Source organism: Ochlerotatus camptorhynchus, unplaced genomic scaffold (genome assembly GCF_037179485.1).
Source record: "Ochlerotatus camptorhynchus isolate MF236.1 unplaced genomic scaffold, CSIRO-AGI_Acam_v1.1 ptg000170l, whole genome shotgun sequence".
NCBI lineage: Eukaryota > Metazoa > Arthropoda > Insecta > Diptera > Culicidae > Ochlerotatus > Ochlerotatus camptorhynchus.
The window spans coordinates 2900169-2920063 of record NW_027040660.1 but is presented as its reverse complement, the minus strand read 5'-3'; the positions used below and the strand labels follow the sequence as shown (position 1 = coordinate 2920063).

The following is a 19895-nucleotide window of genomic DNA, read 5'->3' as shown; positions in this document are numbered from 1 at the left end:
AGAAGAAATGTTTTTGCAATTACAATGAAAATTTTAATTCCAAGATGGTGATTGACATTCAAACTGGTGGATGATATTCAAAAAGGTGAATACAAAATTATGCGTCTTTATAAAATCGTCAATGCAATTTTGTTGTATAGTGATGATGTTCTGCTATCGCAATGACAATTTCAATTCCATGATGGTGATTGATTTTAATACAGGTGGATTCCAGATGGTGGCTGTTTTTCAAAATAATGAATACAAAATGATGGGTCTTTTATAAAATGATCGATCTTTCTCAATGCATTATTATTGTAAATGCAAAGACAATCCATTCCAAAATGACAGATTATTTTTAAAATGGAGGATCCAAGATGGTGGGTCTTTGATAAAATGGCCAATGCAATTTTGTTGTATAGTGATGATAATCTGCTATTGCAATGACAGTTTTAATTCCAATATGGTGATTAACTCTCAAAATGGTGGATTCATGATGGTGGATGATTTTACAAATGGTGAATATGGGTCTTATATAAAATGGCCAATCTTTCAGGATGTAATATTTTTGTAATTGCAATGAAAATTTTAATTCCAAGCTGGTTTATCACTGATCTTGATTTTCGCGCGTCGTGTGTAGGTCGGTTGTTGCGATTAGATGCGTATGTTGATTTTGAAATTTTGGAAAGGGTGTATCGTGAATAATAGAACTCGGCGGAACGATTCGCAAAAGTAATACATACGTTTTTACAAAAGTGACGTACGCTTGATCCGGTTCGGAAGACATTGTTAACTGCTTTCGGGGATATCATTTCATTTTAATAGCTTTTTGTAACCGATAATGAACGATCGTCGGTCGTAGCTTGTTGTGATGTAAGGGGCACGGTGGCCTTAAAGCAACCGTTTTTGCTTACTGAGCAGAAGATCGTAGGTCTACAACCCAAGCCCCTTTAAATTACTGAGTTGTTAGGGTCGCGTCATTTGCTTACCAGGCTTTAGAAGATCGCATCACTTTCCAATGTGAATCCAGATCTAATTCACCCTTTCCACTAACAAAAACATCCTTCCCGGGACAACCCCGGGAGATACAGAGGTGTCGAAATGATAATCCTTTCCCTCAACGATGACCGTAAGAACGTGGCCGGCGCCGCGATTGACCTCAAAAATAAGGATTCACCGGATCGTTCACTCATTGATATGGTTCTTTGCGCAAATTTCGCTAAATCTGGTCAATCACGGAGTAGCAACTACTGACATGTAAGGTCGTCAATGCTCATGTTCATGCTCTCAAAATTTTAATTCCAAGATGGTAGATTGTTTACAAAATGGTTGATTCAAGATGGTATGGCATATGATTTAAAAAATGTTTCATTCAGGAATGGCAAATCCGGGGTTGATCTCTAAAATAGTAAAAGTTATATAATAATATTAGAGCTACGAAGCTTCTGAAAAGTGGATAACCTCAAACAATTCAGGAACAACTCGTGAGAATTAAGGTTCAATTTGATTAAAACATATTTCATTCAGGGATTGCAAAGCCGGATGGTTTAAAAAATTAGTAACAAATTGATCTGCTTTTATTTTAAGTTACCCAACTAAAGGCTGACTAAAAGTAAATCGGTACGCACAAAATGACTTGTAATTCATGATTCAATAAGTTTAAAAGTCCATTAATGGTTGCTTTACAGTACTTTTATTAAAACTTCAAAGCTACAGCATTAGATGGTTACATTTCTCCAGTTCGAACGAAATCTCGAACCTTCCTCTTGATGGAGCCCATCAGCGCCCGCACAGTGGAAACGGACACGAATAATACTTAAATCATTGTAGAACAGTTTTCACAGTTCTGAACAAAACTAATGACGGTCTTGCTCAACTGAACAACTTTGCCAAAGACGACAACTTTGTATAAAGTGGAAATGGATGTAATTTCGGCCTAAATGCCCCTAATTTGGGCCCATTCATAAATTCAGCAATCGACTAAAATTTCAATAGCGACCAAAAATATCCGTTAGTACTGTCCCAATGACGCGTGAATCTAGATAAAATTGATAAATAGCAGATTTTTAGCGATGGGCCCAATCTTAGATCCATAGGCCAACATTAGATACATTTCCCCTATAAGTCCTGTGAATAACTTTACCTAAGGTATGAATCTTCTGTGTTGTTGGAATCCACATAAAAAGGGCTCCAAAAGGGGAGGCCGAAACTGTCAATACACCCAACCGGTGGATGTAAGATTCGCTTACAATTATGTGGGATTCATCATCAGAGGATGTAAGTGGAGACCGCATGAACCGAGGATGCGATATACCTAGCTGCGGTCCGATGTAAGAAAATTGGAGACCGAAAAATGTGGAGTGTATTAGTGAGTGAAATTAATTATGTCGAAAAAAATAGAAAAAGGTTGCCGACTGGACTCGAACCACGGACGTTGCGACTATCAGACCTGTGCTTTCTCCACTGCTCTCTCCATGCTTCCGAATAATGCGCAGCCTAAAAGCAAACATGAAGCGCTCATTTTCTCGCATGCTCGACTTCGTATGCTTTTTCTGCTGGAGAGATTCGAGACAAGTGTGTGCGTCGTTCTACAATGTTCTACAATGTACGTCGTTCTACAAGCTTACTGGTATAGTCGAAAGCGTAGATGGAACACGAAATAAAAAAAAGACAAAAAACCATTACATCGCCTGCATGGTCAATTCCTAACATTCGTTGCGATGTTCATGAACAGAGGATGATAGGAACTGGAACTAACATTCATTGTAATAGATTTTTGGTTTGCGTGTATGTATTGTTCGATTCTAATATGTTTATGAATGTGTTTTTGTCGATTATTGTCCATATTTTCATGACCCATGAATAAAATTACAACAGAAAATTAGAATTATAATGAAAGTTGACCATTTCAGGAATGCAAATTAGAAGCCAGACGATACTTTACAATTTCAGTGCTCAAAGTTGATGTCTATTTGCCTGTGATTGGAGTTTGATACCGAACCAAAATGTACGTGGATCCTAGGTATGTTCTTAGAATGCATTGGAGTCAACGATGATTGGAGCCAACGGGCTCTCAAAACCGGTCAACGTACTCTGATTAATCAGTATCAAAAAGAACACACCAATTGTGATAATTTATGCCAACATAAAAATCACACTTACCCACACAGCAGGAGTTGTTTGAGTTCAAGCAGTCCAGCAATTACTATGCGTCATTCTGCTATTTACGATTCTATGGGTATCCTGAAAAATGAAGCAAATAAAAAAAAACGCTTGGTTAAACATCAGTATCGAATTACTTAAGAAGTAGTTTGCTTTATTTTGGTCTTGATGACGCATCGACTCGGCACACACCAGCCAAATGTCGTTGCCACGGAATATCAATCAACCGGACTAAACGACGAAGAATATCAGTGGCAGTGGTTTTAGAGTTAGCAAGCGAGAATGTTATTTATTAGCGATTAACGGATTTCGAACGCGATAGGGGTTCAATAAAAGGTTTCACAAGCGGCGGAATATTATGCTCGCCGCCATAATCAATTGCAAATGTTGTGAAGCACATCAAACACTATTTTCTCTTTCTTTTATCGCACTAATCGTTTCCGGTTGATGGCAGTTTCCATAATTGAGTGATAATGGTGGCACCGAGCTGTGACCTGTTCAATATGCATTATGTCCGTTAACTTTTTTGAACCGATGAGGCATGAATCCAAGTACCGGTGTTGTTGCTTGAAATCAATTAGTAAGAACACTACAGCAGAAGCGACGTAGAAACATGCAAGCCGATGTTAAATTTGGAAAATCACTTTAGCACGCTGTTGCTTGCAGCTCAGCGCAATACAAATAAACAATTCATGCTTCGCATGTTTCGGTTTTAATCAATGCCTTCAACCGTTGTGCTTCGTTGTTGCTATCATCAGAAATGTTTCACTTTCAATTGAACTCCCACACTGTTTGCTCACCGGTAGCAAGCATAGGAACAGAGTAGATTATCGAACGTCAAATTAGATCGCTCAGATGTCACGTTAACAATGTAGGAGCTTGGAGCTTGGAAAGGTGAATCAGTGAGATATTTTCCGCGTTGTATCAAATTACTTATTCACTTCTCGACCGGTCGTAGTTGCCGCAAGATCCGAAATGCTTCACCTGCAAACAGTGACTAGTTTTGCCACAACCAGCAGGTGCCAATGTATCCAGTTCGCAACCTTCTCCTGGGCACTACTCAATCCCGCAGGAAGCGAACTGAAAATTTGAGCGTGATTTTCATATCCTTCCTCAGCACGCTAGGAAACATTAATACAACTCGGCAGAAGAAGGAAGAATGTGCATATATATTGAATTACACCGTAAAACTACATAAATCTTTACCGGAGTGAATATATAGCATGGTGCAAGGTGAAAGTGAGAACGGAAACGGAAGCCGATGAAATTGTAACGTCTTAAAAATAATAGCAATAATAATTGAACCCAACTCGTACGTACCGGTTGAGGGACTTGAACTTGAGAGCATAGTGGGTAAAGTTCTATAGAAATGATAGCAATGATGCTTGGTACTAGCCTTTTCCATTTAATTCCACGGAATTAATTTTGTTTTCATCAGTAACAATTCCAATCAATGCAGAGATTTTGTCTATTAGCTTCATAGAAATGGTAAAGAATTTCTTATTAATTCTCCTAAATTTAAACAATCTCAGTATTGTTATGCATTTTGTCTTCCCTAGTTCGCATTCTGGATAACTGTGCATTATGCTGAAACACTTTCTCCCGATAATGCCGATACCACCACGTATAATGCATTTCTGATTACACAGGCACATCGGCCACCATGACGGACATTATTTTTCACTTTTTGCAAGTTTCAAATTTGACGGAGGGGAGCCCGCTTCGAAACCGGAGCTTCAATCAAAAGTTGAAATTTAGCTGCATTCATTTATGTGTTTTCCCCCGACCGACGGCTGCCCATAATCAACATTTGATGCAATATGCAGCACGTTGTTGTTATCGTTACTATTGGCTTCCTTCATTGGTATATATCAAGTCGATGCAACGAACGCGGAAAATGTCGACATTCAGGTGAGTAGTGCGCGGAAAAAATACATATATAACCATACTTCCGACCAGTGACGATTGACTGGCTGTTGATCGATTTGCTCTGAAGAGTTTAGGTATGACAATTTCCTCGGAAAATCGATCAAAATAATTCCTCTTCCCGAAGACGTAGGCTCACTTGATAAAACGTCACCTTTTGACATGAATAGAGTAGGAGTGAAGTCCCGGACACCACAGCAGCGCTGTCTGAAACTGACACGCAGCGAACAAGAGGACTTTCCAGAATGAAGTCACAAGTCATCCTGACAACCGCACCGCGTCCAACTCGATTAATGTCAGACTCCAACGAATCCGAACTCAAACGGATTGCTACGTACATACCTATATTTAACCGTAGGATAAGGATCCAATTTGCGGGAGTTGCACCCTTGGTTCCATAAATCACGACCCAATAAGCAGCACCACTGCAGCAACTTACCATCATCATCGTTCGAGCATAACTATATAGCCGCGGGTTTTTGATTGATTGCGGCGTGAAAAATAAATTGGATAATGAATGCATAAAAGCTTACCGCATATCACACACACCGTCCGAACCGACAGGAGAGGATTCGTGAAAAAAAAAACAAGCATAGTAATCGAACATAAATAGTTCAACCATGCAGAAAAAGTAGCCCAACGAGCATGGCGTGATCCGTAGCACGACGACGATGCGATATGGCTACAAATCTATTGCTGCAATCGTCCCCTAACAACAACAGCGACGAAAACGGGAGGCACTAGAATAGAACGGATCTTCCAATAATAGCCAAAGACCCGAACGTGCATATCAGTTGGGTACGGACGGGAGAACCGCTTCCGTTGGTTCTTCAACGCGATGACACGCAAAGAATGAACGAAATGTGGGACAAGAGTCTACAGTCCGACGCTGATGCTTCCCGCCCGAGCTCTGTGGTGGATGCATCATGCATTTCCCGCAATAGGATAGTATTTTTAAACAATGTTGAGCGACACATGGTGTGCGGAACGCATATGCGATTCGATCCGTGATCGGTGAGGCTTGGATTGATTTTTTTTTTTTTGAAGCGTCGTCGAAACACGTGTGATAAAATCAAGCGCTTGGAATGCTCGTGTCTGAGCTATCCAAGAATATCTTTTATTTTTTATGATTTTAGACTCTAGGACTAGCAGGATTCGTTTTAAAAATCCAACAGATTGAAGAAAACAAAAAAATTCAAAGCTCTGGGAGAAATTCACATGGTTTCAACACGCAAAATAAATGTCTCTTACATCCAATGTAAGATTGGATTTATTACATCCTCTGCAAATGTTTCAAACAACAAATTTAATGGCAGTTTGACAGTGAGCATGTATGATCGATTCTCAAATAAATTCCAGAAAATTGTTTCGCTTAGCTGTAGCAATGTAAAGAGAAAATCGATGAAGAGAATCGATCATCGCGTTTACGCCCTTATGCATGCTCACTGTCGAGTTCTTGTAATGGACTCCAGCGTACAAGGATGTTTTTCTAGAAGCTATACAAATCAATCATCTCTCCTCATCTAGACTTTTGTCCTTCAATTTTATTTCTGGCCAATGAAAAACAAATATCAAGATTACAGCGCTTGCAGAGTAAGATAACACGTTTGATTTTGAGATCTAATAGATTCACTTCCTCAACTTTGATGCTAGACGCCTTACAATGGTTGTCGGTGAAGCAAAGAATTGTATATTTGACTATGGTGTTCATTTTTAAAGTAGTTAACGGTTTGCTGCCTCTATATTTGTGTGATCGAATTGAAAGAGGAAGTGACTTTCATAGATATAATACTAGAAACGCGGTTGAAATAAGAACACCACATTTCTTGACTTGTGCTTCACAAAATTCATTGTATTTTAAAGGAATAAATGTTTTCAATTCGATGCCTAGACATATCAAACGTTCAGCAACACTTACAGAATTTAAAAGACACTGCTATTCACACATTAAAACTGTCTTTTGAACAGTTATCCAGTTTTTTTTGAATTGACACATTATGTATTTTGTATGTATAGCTGTCATAATGACTTTTAGCGGCGCCGGTGATGTAGTGGTAAGCGTGATTGCCTCTCACCCCAGCAAGCCTGGGTTCAATCCCAGTCGGCGCCGCCGGGATGTTCTGAGGCATAACATCTTTGATCACGCCTTCCTTCGGAAGGGAAGTAAGCCGTTGGTCCCCGGTTCATGAGTTGATGGGTCGATAGGTAGGGTCCAGGTGAGAGAGCTGCCTCCCTGGCGTCGGTAGCATTGGTGCTCAGCTTGGAAAACAAGATCGACGGAAAACAAATTTAGGAAAAAAATGACTTTTTAATAATTATTGTAGCACTGCAAAAACTATTTTGTTCGCCACGATGGTGATGATGGATTTTTGATATTTGATTTAATAGTAGTAGTAATTTCTTTTTTGAGTAGTCTACAAAGGTTTGAGCCTCGCACGCGTATTACGGATATAGTAGACTGAATTTAACATTTGATAAAAAAAATGCAATTTTGAAGCTTATTTGGAAGATACCTTGAGTTAATAGTAAGTTTTCTGGCAAATGTTGGGGGTTCGTCAGCATTCCTGGCATTGCTGAAAATTATGATAGCATCAGATTGCGGGGTTGATAGTGTAATAGGATGCTTTGTTCTTGATCGTTTGTAATACTTATGAATATTTTAGGTGGACAAGAAGGCGAGCTAAGAGGTAGACGCCTGAGCTTTTTCACATTTATATCGTTGTGAAGCAATTGTAAACTCTAGAGGGAATTTATATCTGTAACTGTAACCAGTTCGATTTTGTTTGCTAACCTGGTTAAAATGTCATATTTAATTATCTTAAAGATAAATCGTCCAGCTCAAACCTTTGTAGAGGTAAGAGGTGGGACCATCATCATCATAGTAGAGGATAGTCGGAGTAATAGTAGTAATAGTAAAAGTTGTAAAGTGAACGTACAGATGACCGTGTTTGCAATGCCTGTAAATCTAGTTTTATAAAATCTGGAAAATCTATCAAATCACCGAAGGTAATTATATTAAATTGAGGGAGAGTTATGTTAGTTTTGATCCATATTTAGCCCTATTGACCATTCTTGCACTATTTTCAGGCAATTGTTGTTAGATTATGTGACGCTGCTACTCCTACTATGAGAGATGTATGACATGTCAAGTTTAATTAGAGCAGAATATTGTTTTAAAACGCAACGCAAAGTTTCAATGAAGGTGAACTACTTGTCTTTCAATAAATCATTAGATTAGGATGTTGCTTTCCTGTTAACTTCATTAATTGATTTTCGAAATTTGCTCAAAAGTGTTGTTTTACACATCCTACCTTACCGAAAACATACTTAAGCACAACAGTCCTTATTCTCATCTCAAATATATCAACATATTTAACACATCCTTCCCAAAACCTCACTTATTCGTAAGCGCGTGATCGAATATGATTTTCACTTTTGACATTGCCTGTAATTAACAAATATACTAAAAAGTGTAAAGACCTACTTCGGCCTAATCGTTCATTTTGGGCCTGTCGAACAGAAAACTTCAAATAAATCCGTGATTTCAGAGTTAACAAGTCAATTATGCATTTGGTACGATACTTTAGTTAATAAGCTACCGAACGAGGTCAATGAGAACGCGTGATATGAATGTTTGCACCCATAATTCCCAAAAACAAAAGAAGCGCATAATCAATTTTTATTTTCATCCGATAGGCCGAAGTGAATTCATTGGCGTTTCAATGCGTTAGGCCGAGTTTAGAATCCGTAGGCCGAGTTTGGCGTCAAGAAGCAGTGTTAGACTTTTTACAATATCTCAACGATTGGTTTCTCTTTATCAAATCTTACGGTACATACGGAAAGGTAAATAAATTTGGAAGCCATCAGTAATAATAACATTCCGTTTAGTGCTGAACTGCGCTAGATTAAGAAAGACTAAGTTGTGCTTAATAGGCCCGAAATGGGGTAGTTAACCCTATGAAGATTTATTCTATAACTTTAAAGGCTAGTTGCCTCCTCAAGCGGACTCCCGCATCTTAACTCTTTTGTTAGCCTGCTTAATGTTATAAGACTGTCTGAATTTTCTTATTTAAGTTCATTTGATGATTACGATATCTCATTAGTCTAATTTAATAAATAATGGAAATTTCTAATCTACCTAATCAATTATAACCCATGCTTTATTAAGTACCTGCACTTGTGCTTATAATCTAAAATTTAACATATTTCAAGTACTTTTGACTTTGACCTATATTTATTATATCTTAGTTCGTTCCAGGCAGGCCTGAACATACTCATTACAGCCAAAATACCACTTTTCGAAACTATGAAACTATGAGACACTTTAAGAATAATTTGTAGATGTAAGATGCAAGTAGAGGAGGTAAAGTTTGTGTATAACACACAACACCTGTCGTTTACGCTTCCAAAGTTTCACAATTAGCTATTAGCTATAACGAATAGTACTCACTCATGACGATCACTCATTACAGCCAAAATAGCTAATTGTGACCCTCTAAAAGCAAAATTGTCTGGTCTTATGTGTCACACAAAAGTTTAACCTTCTATTCATGTATCTTACATATAAAAATAATCACTATAATATCAATCGAATCAAAAAACGGGAATCGACCAGTGTGACTTCAACAGTCCTAACAAGTCCTGAGATGATGATCAGTTCCGAGGTATGACGTTTATGAATCGGTTAATTCACGTTGTATTTCTGATACGATCATGAATTGGGATTGTTGAGTCTTGGTTAAAATCTTCAATAACAAATAAATCTGTTGAGTTAGATGGCTACAAAATTGTTCGTTCTGATCGACTTTTAGGCAATAAGAAGCGCAGCGGAGGAGTTGCTGTTTATCTGAACAGCAAAGCAAAGTATAAGGTTCTTGCTAAGTCTGATGCTGGTGATGAGATTGATTACCTTTTTGTTAAATTAGTTCATTCAAAGTTTGTGTGTAGCATTGTCTATAGGCCTCCAGCTGTAAGAGTTTCTAAACTGAATAGTATGTTTGAGCTTGCCCTGGAAATCAGTGCTACTGAATCTCAATTCGTATTGATGGGTGATTTCAATATAAATTTGTGTGACACTTCTTCGTCTGTTACAAACAACCTGATCCATATGGTCTAATCACTTTCTGTTAAAATTTTGCCTCTTTCCCTCACTTGTCATAAATCAGGCTGCAGTTCATCTTTCATTGATTATGCACTTGGAAATTGCACTTTTAACGTTAGTAACATCTTTCAATCTTCTATAGGAGGTGTTAACGATCATTATTTGACCTGTTTCGATTACAGAGTTAAGGCACTTCATCAACCTCCAGCTGTGTATTGGACAAGAGAATATCACAAGCAAAACACCGATAGTTTTATAGCCGACTTGCAAAGGTACAATCTTGATGCTATTTCAGGCATAACATTTGATAACGGCACAAAAGCATTTGTAAACAAACTTTCTAAGGCCCTTTACACGCGAACCAAAGTACGCCCACGCAAACCAATACCACTTTCGGAAAGGTGATAGTTGCCCCTATCCGATGATGTTGTTGGTTTGCGTGGGCGTACTTTGGTTCGCGTGTAAAGGGCCTTAGAAAGTTTGTTTACAAATGCTTTTATGCCGTTATCAAATGTTATGCCTGATTTATTACTACAACTCAGTCGATGGAAAATTACAACCTTTAAATGATAAGCTTTATTCTGTCATTGATGATTATGCTCCGTTGAAGAACTGTTGATCCTAGTGGTCAATGGATTAATCCATACATGAGTGTACCCCATTAGGCATAAATACGTTAGGCATACGGACGTTAGGCATACGGACGTTAGGCATAATGGACGTTACGCATAAAGTCATTAGGCATAATGGACGTTAGGCATAATATACGTTAGGCATAATGGACGTTAGGCATAAAATACCTTGCTGCTGTGCAACTCTAGAAACCTGCTTAACCTGTAAACCTGTAAACAATGCTTAAATTAGGCTTAGCGTTGAATAAAAAATGATACAAGTTTAACAAACATAGTTTATTTAATAAGCACAGTTTGGAATCCATTATTTATCATATCATAAGTGACGTATCTACATATTTACTTAGATCCATGATTAGTAGCGATAGTGGTTAAGTAATCTTACAATGAAAACTCAGCTTAGATTTGAACTATATCTTGAAATCAATCGCATCTAGAAATAAAAAAATCACACATTTGTTGTAATATATTCTTACACACATATTGCAAAAGTCAAAGAAGAAAAGGTTTTCCTCAAAGAACAGCTCATGAGATAAAGAATGGTGAATTCTGTGATTTTTCATTCAATAACAAAAAAAACAGCCAAGGTTGAATAAAATATGATGCCAAAGAACAGCTAATGAAATCAAGAATGGTTAATTCTGTGGTTTTTCATTCAATAACAAAAAAACATACCTGCTGCTTCCAGGATTTCCTGCCATACTTTTCGATACAACGATTCTGATTTTGTTGTCATCAGAATGAAAACTAGCGGAACCGTGATGTGAGGGAGCGATACTTCCATGAACAGTGACGAGTTGCCGAAACAAACAAGGAACTGTGGCAAACGTACCATCTGTAACCCAATACTTTGCCTGTCCAAGACGTCGTTCATGAGTTCCAAAAATTAAGGCTCTTCATTATTGTCAACGAAGTCAGCAATCAATAGACGGTCTCCATTATCATCCTTCTGGAATTCATCCGGTAGATTATGCCTAACGTCCATTATGCCTAACGTCCTTTATGCCCAACGTCCATTATGCCTATCGTACATTATGCCTAACGTCCGTATACCTAACGTACGTATGCCTAACGTCCGTATGCCTAACGACCGTATGCCTAACGTCGTGCACCCTCCATACATCAAAAATCTATTCCAAAAACGATCTGAAACTTATGATAAATGGAAAACAGATAAATCCAGTGCAGCCAAATGGAATGCTTTTGCAAGGTTGCGAAATAGGCCAAACCGCGTAGTGAAACAATCTAAGTACACTTACTTCTCTCGTCTCCTTAACCCTTCTCTTTCTTCCAATAAACTTTGCGAGAATATAAAACGTTTCCGACTTTTGAAAACTCAAAGTAGAGCAGGTGATGGTGACGTGTGTAGCAGTACTGCCGAATCAATTCTTCATGTCAAATCAAGTGCCTGCTACTTTTACTTAGCAGAACATCGTGAGTCTAATCTCAGGCCCATCCACATTCAAGATTCGTCAATCGTTTTATTTGTTAATATGACTGCATGGTAATAACAGCAACGCGGTAATTAAAAAGGTGCTCGTCTGCCTAGTGGTAAACGTGTTTGCTTACTGAGCAGAAGACCGTGGGTTTAATCCCAAGCTCGTTCGCGTTATATGATCGTTAGGACATCAATTCAGCTTATCGTTTACCAAAACGAATCCTGCTGCAACATCCCAGTGATTCCTCGTGGAAGTGCAGAGGTGATCTCGGCTTCCATCAAAGCGAGTGGCATGTCCACACAATCCTTCCCATTCCTTTCTTGACCTGTGTTCGGGCGCGGCTTGAGATCACCAGTTTTTACACATTTAGGATGACTGCTAGTCTCAAGCATCGTCTATTGGTTCTCTGTGTAATTACAGCTGATCTGGCAATAACAGAGTAGCAACCGTGGGCGGTCAATCAAGCTCAAACTCAAGCTCAAATCAAGTGCCTGTTACATTTGATGAACGGTTTATGGCTTGTAGGTCCTCGCCATCTTCTTTTTCATTTAGAAATGTAACGAATGAAGAAGTCCTGACCAAATTTAATTCCGCGTCCAGTGATTCTATCGGCTTTGACCAGCTACCACTCAGCGTTTTGAAAAAAAACTCTTGTTGTCATGCTTCCTACCATAACGAACTTATACATTCACATTATAACAACTTCAACATTTCAATAGCTTTGGAAGATAGCAAGTGTTGTACCTATTGGCAAAATTGATAACCCAATGATCAACAAGGACTACAGATCGATTAGCATTCTACCTATTATTTCCAAAATTTTTGAAAGTCTTTTGACTAAACAACTAAACGATTATCTTATTCATAATACATTACTGTCCTCTGCAATCTGGATATCGTAAAAATTGCAGTACAGCAACAGCTTTAATTAAAATAGATAACGATATAAAAACTGCACTTGACAAACGTAATATAACAGTTCTAGTTCTTTTGGATTTTAGTAAAGCTTTCGATTCTATCAATCATAAATTGTTATGCCGTAAACTACGTAGCTTATTCTATCTCGATACAATTTCTGTATACTTACTTTCTTCATATCTTACGGGACGAACGCAATACGTTGAATTCAATCATTCGAAATGTAACAAGTGGTGTGTCACAAGGATCTGTTCTGGGTCCACTGTTATTTTCCATGTTCATCAATGACCTTCCAAGTAATTTAAATTATTGTGCTTACCATCTCTATGCTGATGATGTTCAGTTATACCTTTCAGGTAAAGTCGAAAATATACAAAATATCGTACGTTGTATTAATTCGGATAATTCAAAAATGTGTGAGTAGAGTGTAACAAATGGCTTACAATTAAATGTAAACAAAACTCAAGCTATCATATAAAAAAAAAACGATCATTAAACATTTCAGATGCTTCTTGCATTATGAAAGGTGATACCGCAATGGCATATTCAGATGCAATAAAGAATTTGGGAATATTTATGGACTCACATTTGAACTGGACTGCAGAAATAAATAGTGTTTCAAAAAAGCTATTTTTTGGTCTGCATTCATTAGTGCTGTTGACAGACTGTACTCCTAAACATATTCGATTGAAATTAGCTCAAAGCCTTCTAGTTCCGCTATTAAACTATACTGATGTTCTATATACATCTACTTCCTACAATAACACTCGGAAATTACAACTTGCGTTTAATCGAAGACAACAAATCAAGAAGACTGGCAACTTTGCCAGAATCCAAGCGACAGATACAGTAGCGCTGCGCTTGGGTGAAGGTGGAAGCAACGCATAGAAAAATGAGCAAATACACAAACCCTTCGTCTGAGGATGTAATCTTTGCTATCAAATCCGTTCGAAGCATTTACCTGTGTACGGCAGATGACGCGATTGTACCTGTCTCATAGCGTTCGTATGAGAAAATGGAAGAGTTGCCAGTCTTCTTGATTTGTTGTCTTCGGTTTAATGCTGTTACAAGATATGTTTACAATATTCCTCGCTTTGAACATATTGGCATCAATCATTAGGGGATTTTCGCACTTATGAAAATTACGCGAAGCTGAGAGTATGTACCGAAACGTACAAAATTCTGGGCTACAAAATGGTGAGTGACAATCTGGAAGGAGCGATATACCTAGCTCCGGTCCTCACAAGTTCCTAGCTCACGCCTCCACGAGTTATATGATCACAAAGGACTGCCAGCTGAAACATGGACACTAGACTGATGCAAAATTTGACTTTTTCGCTCCACAGTGCTTAAATGGTTTCAAATCGGGTCCTGATTAGCCTCCCAAAGTTACAACTCATTTGGTTAGAAACAGACTTCGCACAAGCCATTTGAAATCTCAACTTTCTGTTCATTGCCTTCTAATCTTTTTCCATATTGAGCTACGAAACAGTTTGATAGCCATTCTTATAGAAAATTTCTCAGCTACAACTTTGCTTAAGATCGTTTCTATGTAAAACGAGGCAGAAAAAAGTTATTAATTATTTAAGAGATTGGTAAACTTATGACATGATCAAGCAGTGATCTGTAGGCAACACTGTATTTTGCAGTGTGACATAGTAGCCATGATTTTTGTGTCCTATTCAACGCCCGAGAAACACCAATGTTGCCTGCTGAGCAGTTGATTGAGCATATCATAAGGCATCAGCGCATTGAACCATTGATAACTTTCGATCCTTGCATTTAATCAAAAGTGGTCTTCAGCAAAGTTGTAGCTGGGAAAATTTCCTATAAGTACAGTTGAACGCTTTTGAAGAAGACCGGTATGGTGAATAATTAGATAGACATGAACAAAAATATTGGTTTTACCATAGTAATTCCCATACAAACTTCAAATGGTTTGTGCCATCTCAGTTTCTCACCAAATGGGTTCAAATTTTGAGAGGCTAGTCAGGATCCGATTTGGAATCGTTTAAGTATTGTGGAGCGAAAATTTCAAATTTTGCATCACTCTAATGGACACTGCTGGTTGGCGTAGCCTGGGCAATGTTGTCAATCCGACAATAGCAGAGTGAGGAGGTGCGACGCGAACACTGGCGCGGTAACCATAGCACGGTGATAGAGGAAATGCTTCGCCAACCGGAGCGTCTGTTCACCATGGAGGTGCGGCTAAAACAGCGTCTGACTGGCATCCAGCGGCTGAATAAGAAATGCTCTTCCCCGGAAGCTACACCTAAGATGGCAGCCCCATCACGGCGGATAGGAGACCTTAGGCCAACCACCTACTGTCTCTGAAACCTTTACAATTGTTACAGAAACCAACATAGAAAGACATCGAACTGATTTAACGGCAACGACTTTTAGCGCAAAACAACGGACACGAATTGGATCATGGAATGTATTGACGTTAGCCCAGCAGGGTAAACTGGCACAACTCGCCAACGAGGCGCGACGCATGAAGCTAGAAATTCTGGGACTGAGTGAAGTTCGTTGGCCAAACTTTGGAGAACACAAACTGCCGTCGGGATAGGTACTAAATACTATACTCTGGTATTCGAATTGAAAACGCTCCCCGCCATCGTGGAGTTGGTCTCCTACTTAGCGTCCAGGCAAGTGCTGCGCTAATCAATTGGGAGCCTGTTAATGAGAGGATAATCGTTGCCAGATTTAGAACGCGGGTTCGTAGCCTTACCATAATCCAATGTTATGCGCCAACCGATTCTGCCGAGCTACAGGACAAGAAGATTTTTTACTGTCAACTGAATGCCGTCGTGGATAAGGTTCCAAAGGGTGACATCAAGATCTACACTGGCGACTTCAATGCGAAGATCGGCTCCGACAACACGGACTATGAGCGTGTCATGGGGCGCCATGGTCTCGGCGAAATGAGCGAGAACGGTGAGCTGTTTGCAGAATTTTGTGGCAATAACGACATGGTGATCGGGGGCTCGCTCTTCCCCCATCGGCCAGTGCACAAAGTCACGTGGGTTTCCCGTGATGGACATACCGAAAATCAGATCGACCACATCTGCATAAGCCGAAAATGGAGACGGAGCCTTCTTGATGTCCGGAATAAACGCAGCGCCGACATCGCGTCTGACCATCACCTTCTAATCGGTGAAATCCGCCTACGCATGGCGCGGATCCAGCGACGGGAGGACAGACTTGGGCGGCGGTTCAACACACGCCGACTTGAAGATCCAGCGGTAAAAAGGTCTTTTGTTGAAGAATTTGAGACTCGATCTGCGGACGTTCCAGAAGGTGGCAGCGTAGAAGAACAATGGACGGCCATCAAGAATGCCTTTATAGAAACAAGCGAGAACAGCTTGGGTGAGCTGCGCACCCAGAGGAAAGAGTGGATCACAGATTAAACCTGGTGGAAGATTGAGGAGCGTAGAGAAGTGAAAGCCGCGATAGAGCGGGCGAGAACCAGAGAAGCCAAGAACGAAGCCCGTCAACGGTACTCGGCTCTAGAGAAGGAAGTCAAGCGCTCTTGCAGACGGGACAAGTGAGCGTGGGTGAACTCCCTGGCCGACGAAGGGGAGAAAGCCGCAAACACTGGCGATATACGCCTCCTCTACGATATCTCGCGACGCCTGCGTGGAGCAAGGATGAACCCGAGGATGCCAGTGAAGGACACGACTGGACAATTTCTTACCGACCCCACTGACCAGCTGAAACGCTGGTTTGAGCACTTCGAACAACTTCTTCAAGTTTCGACGGCCAACATCTCAGCATGATCCGCCTAGGGTGCGGCGCATCACTCGCGTCAATTTCGAGGCCCCATCACTGCAGGAGATTGAAGCAGCTATCCGAAGCATGAAATCCAACAAGGCTCCAGGGGTCGATCGCATATCAGCAGAGATGCTCAAAGCTGACCCCATGCTATCCGCACAAATGTTGCATCAACTATTCTGTAATATCTGGGCCACAGCGACTTTTCCGGTCGACTGAATGCAGGGCATCTTAGTGAAGGTCCCAAAGAAGGGGGATCTGACTGTGTGCGACAATTGGCAAGGCATCATGTTACTGTGTATTGTTCTCGAAGTTCTGTGCAAAGTTATCCTGAATCGGATACAGGAGAAGATCGACGCGACTCTCCGACGGCAGCAGCCAGGATTCCGTGCCGGAAGATCTTGTGTGGACCATATTGTCACGCTCTGCATCATCCTGGCGCAGGTCAATGAATTCCAAGAGTCCCTTAATTTGGTATTCATTGACTACGAAAAAGCTTTCGACCGTCTCAATCACGAGAATCTGTGGGGCGCCCTGAGACGCAAGGGAGTCCCGGATAAAATCGTCAACCTCATCGAAGCGCAGTATGAGGCTTTCACGTGCAGAGTTCTGCATCACGGAGCCTATCCGGATAGTCGCTGGTGTGAGACAAGGATGTATACTATCACCGCTACTGTTTCTCATCGTAATCGACGAGATCATGGTAGGTGCAATTGACCGTGTACTGAACCGTGGGCTGCTTTGGCAGCCTATCACCATGGAGCATTTCAACGACTTGGATTTGGCTGATGATGTTGCTCTACTAGCACAACGGCGTTCTTATATGCAGAGTAAGCTCAATGACTTAGCCGAACGCTCCTCTGCGGCGGGTCTCACATTCAACGTCAACAAGACCAAATCGTTGGATATCAACACGGGCAACCCTTCCAACTTTACGGTAGCGGGACAAGCAGTGGAGAAGGTTGAAAGCTTCCAATATCTTGGCAGCGGCGGGACCAAGAGCGACATAGGTGCACGAATCAAGAAGGCTAGGGCTGCCTTTGCGAGTTTACGAAACGTATGGAGATCCAACCAGATAAGTCAACGCACCAAAATCCGAATTTTCAACTCGAACGTGATCAGTTGCTATCCATCTCTCGAACCGATCAGTCGCTTTATCACCAGACACTATATTCGAGATTCTTTTGTCGGCGTGCGAGCGTTTGCTTTTTACTTTACTATGAAAGTGTTACGAGAAAACTGTGTCGTATTAGACACATCGATCCTTCCCAAGCGACCGTGTATTTCGGTCATAAAAACATTCTTGGACAATGAGCTGCAGCTCGATATGTCGCTTGTGACAAGTATCCAGCCTCACAACGTGAAGAACGTCGTGTACCTGGGTATGCGAGACAAGGACGCGGCCGACACCATTGCTTCAGCCCATCATTTGAAGCATTGTATTGAAAGTGAGGGGAAAAAGTTTCCATTACCCATCTACGTCGAGAGCAGTGCTGTTGACGTACGGATTCACGATCTCCCGTCGGATATGAATAATGTGGTTATCGTTGACCATATGCGCCAGTATGGTGAGATAATTGCAATCAGAAGTGAAGTTTGGAAAAGCTACTTTCCAGGCTTCATTAATGGAGTTCGCGTCGTCAGGATGAAGCTTAATCATCCGATTCCCTCTTACATTACTGTGGACGACGAAGTGACTTTGGTGTCATACAAAAACCAAGTCAAAACTTGCCGTAACTGTGACCGAAAATCTCACCCGAAACAACGTTGCTCCGAAGTGGCAACAGCGGTAGCAGCAGCAAAAAAACAGAATTCTCAATCGGAGATGGGAAAAAATGACACCAGCAGCGATAAAAATCACAGCAACAGTAACATCAACAACAACACGAAGACCAACGGCAATAGCAAGCAGCAAAATGAACGAGACAAAAATATTTGAATTGTTTTTTTTTATGATACTTGGCTCCGTTGAGTCTTTCTAGACATATGAACCTTACAAATAAACAGATTGAAAAAAAAAAAACTCGAACGTGAAATCTGGGCTGTTATACGCCAGCGAGACGTGGTGTGTATCAGCGGAGAACACTCAAAAGCTGCAGGTCTTCATCAACCGATGCCTGCGATATATAATTCGTGCCTGGTGGCCTCACAACTGGATCTCGAATGCCGAGCTCCATCGTCGATGTCATCAGAAGCCGATAGCAACAGAAATTCGAGAGCGAAAGTGGAGGTGGGTCGGCCGCACACTTTGACGGGGCGGAAACGAAATCTACAAGCAAGCGCTGGATTGGAATCCGGCAGGACATCGCAGCAGAGGCAGACCCAGAGACTCATGGCGGCGGAGCCTCAATAAGGAAATTAAGCAAGTCGATAGGAATCTGACCTGGGCCCAGGTCAAGGCAAAAGCGAGCAGCCACCCAGGATGGCCCTTTGCACCGCTGGTGGTGCACAGGACCCTTAAGTAAGTACAAAATTCTGAATAAAGGTCCTGAATATTTGCATAGTTTCTTTTCATTTTTGAGGTCATCTCGCTCAAGAAATTTAACACTCGAGAGATGTCGTACAGAGATGTGAACTTATGGAATGAATTGCAAACAAGCTGCCTCTTACGAATGCTTTAAAAAATCAATGTAAACAATTATTTTCTAGATGGAACTGATCATCTCTCAGTGTAGTACGAACTTTGAGAACACATGAGGTAATTTGTACTACGCTTCATACATGTATTAATAAAATAAATAAATTTAACCGAAACAACGCTTAAATTAGCAATATTGTAAACGATTTCGTTGTTTATGCCAACTATAGCTCAAAATTAAACGAGGGGAGATTTTAAGCGATAGTTAAAATTCAGATTTATTTTTCTGTGTAGCCTCATATGTAAACCTAAGCCTAATCTTTCGTGTGATGGGTGTTTAGTGATACTTATTTTTTGTAAATAAAGTTTTCTTTCAGGGACACCGT

General features: G+C 40.4%; 1 protein-coding gene across 1 annotated transcript in view; it reads right to left on the bottom strand.

Moving 5' to 3' along the window:
- TTLL5 (Tubulin tyrosine ligase-like 5) overlaps positions 1 to 19895 on the bottom strand; it is a 129169-nt gene that overhangs the window by 60485 nt on the left and 48789 nt on the right. Inside the window, exon 2 of the mRNA XM_065222472.1 lies at positions 3142 to 3222. The gene's annotated coding sequence lies outside the window, so the exon portion shown is untranslated. The remainder of the gene's footprint in view (positions 1 to 3141; positions 3223 to 19895) is intronic.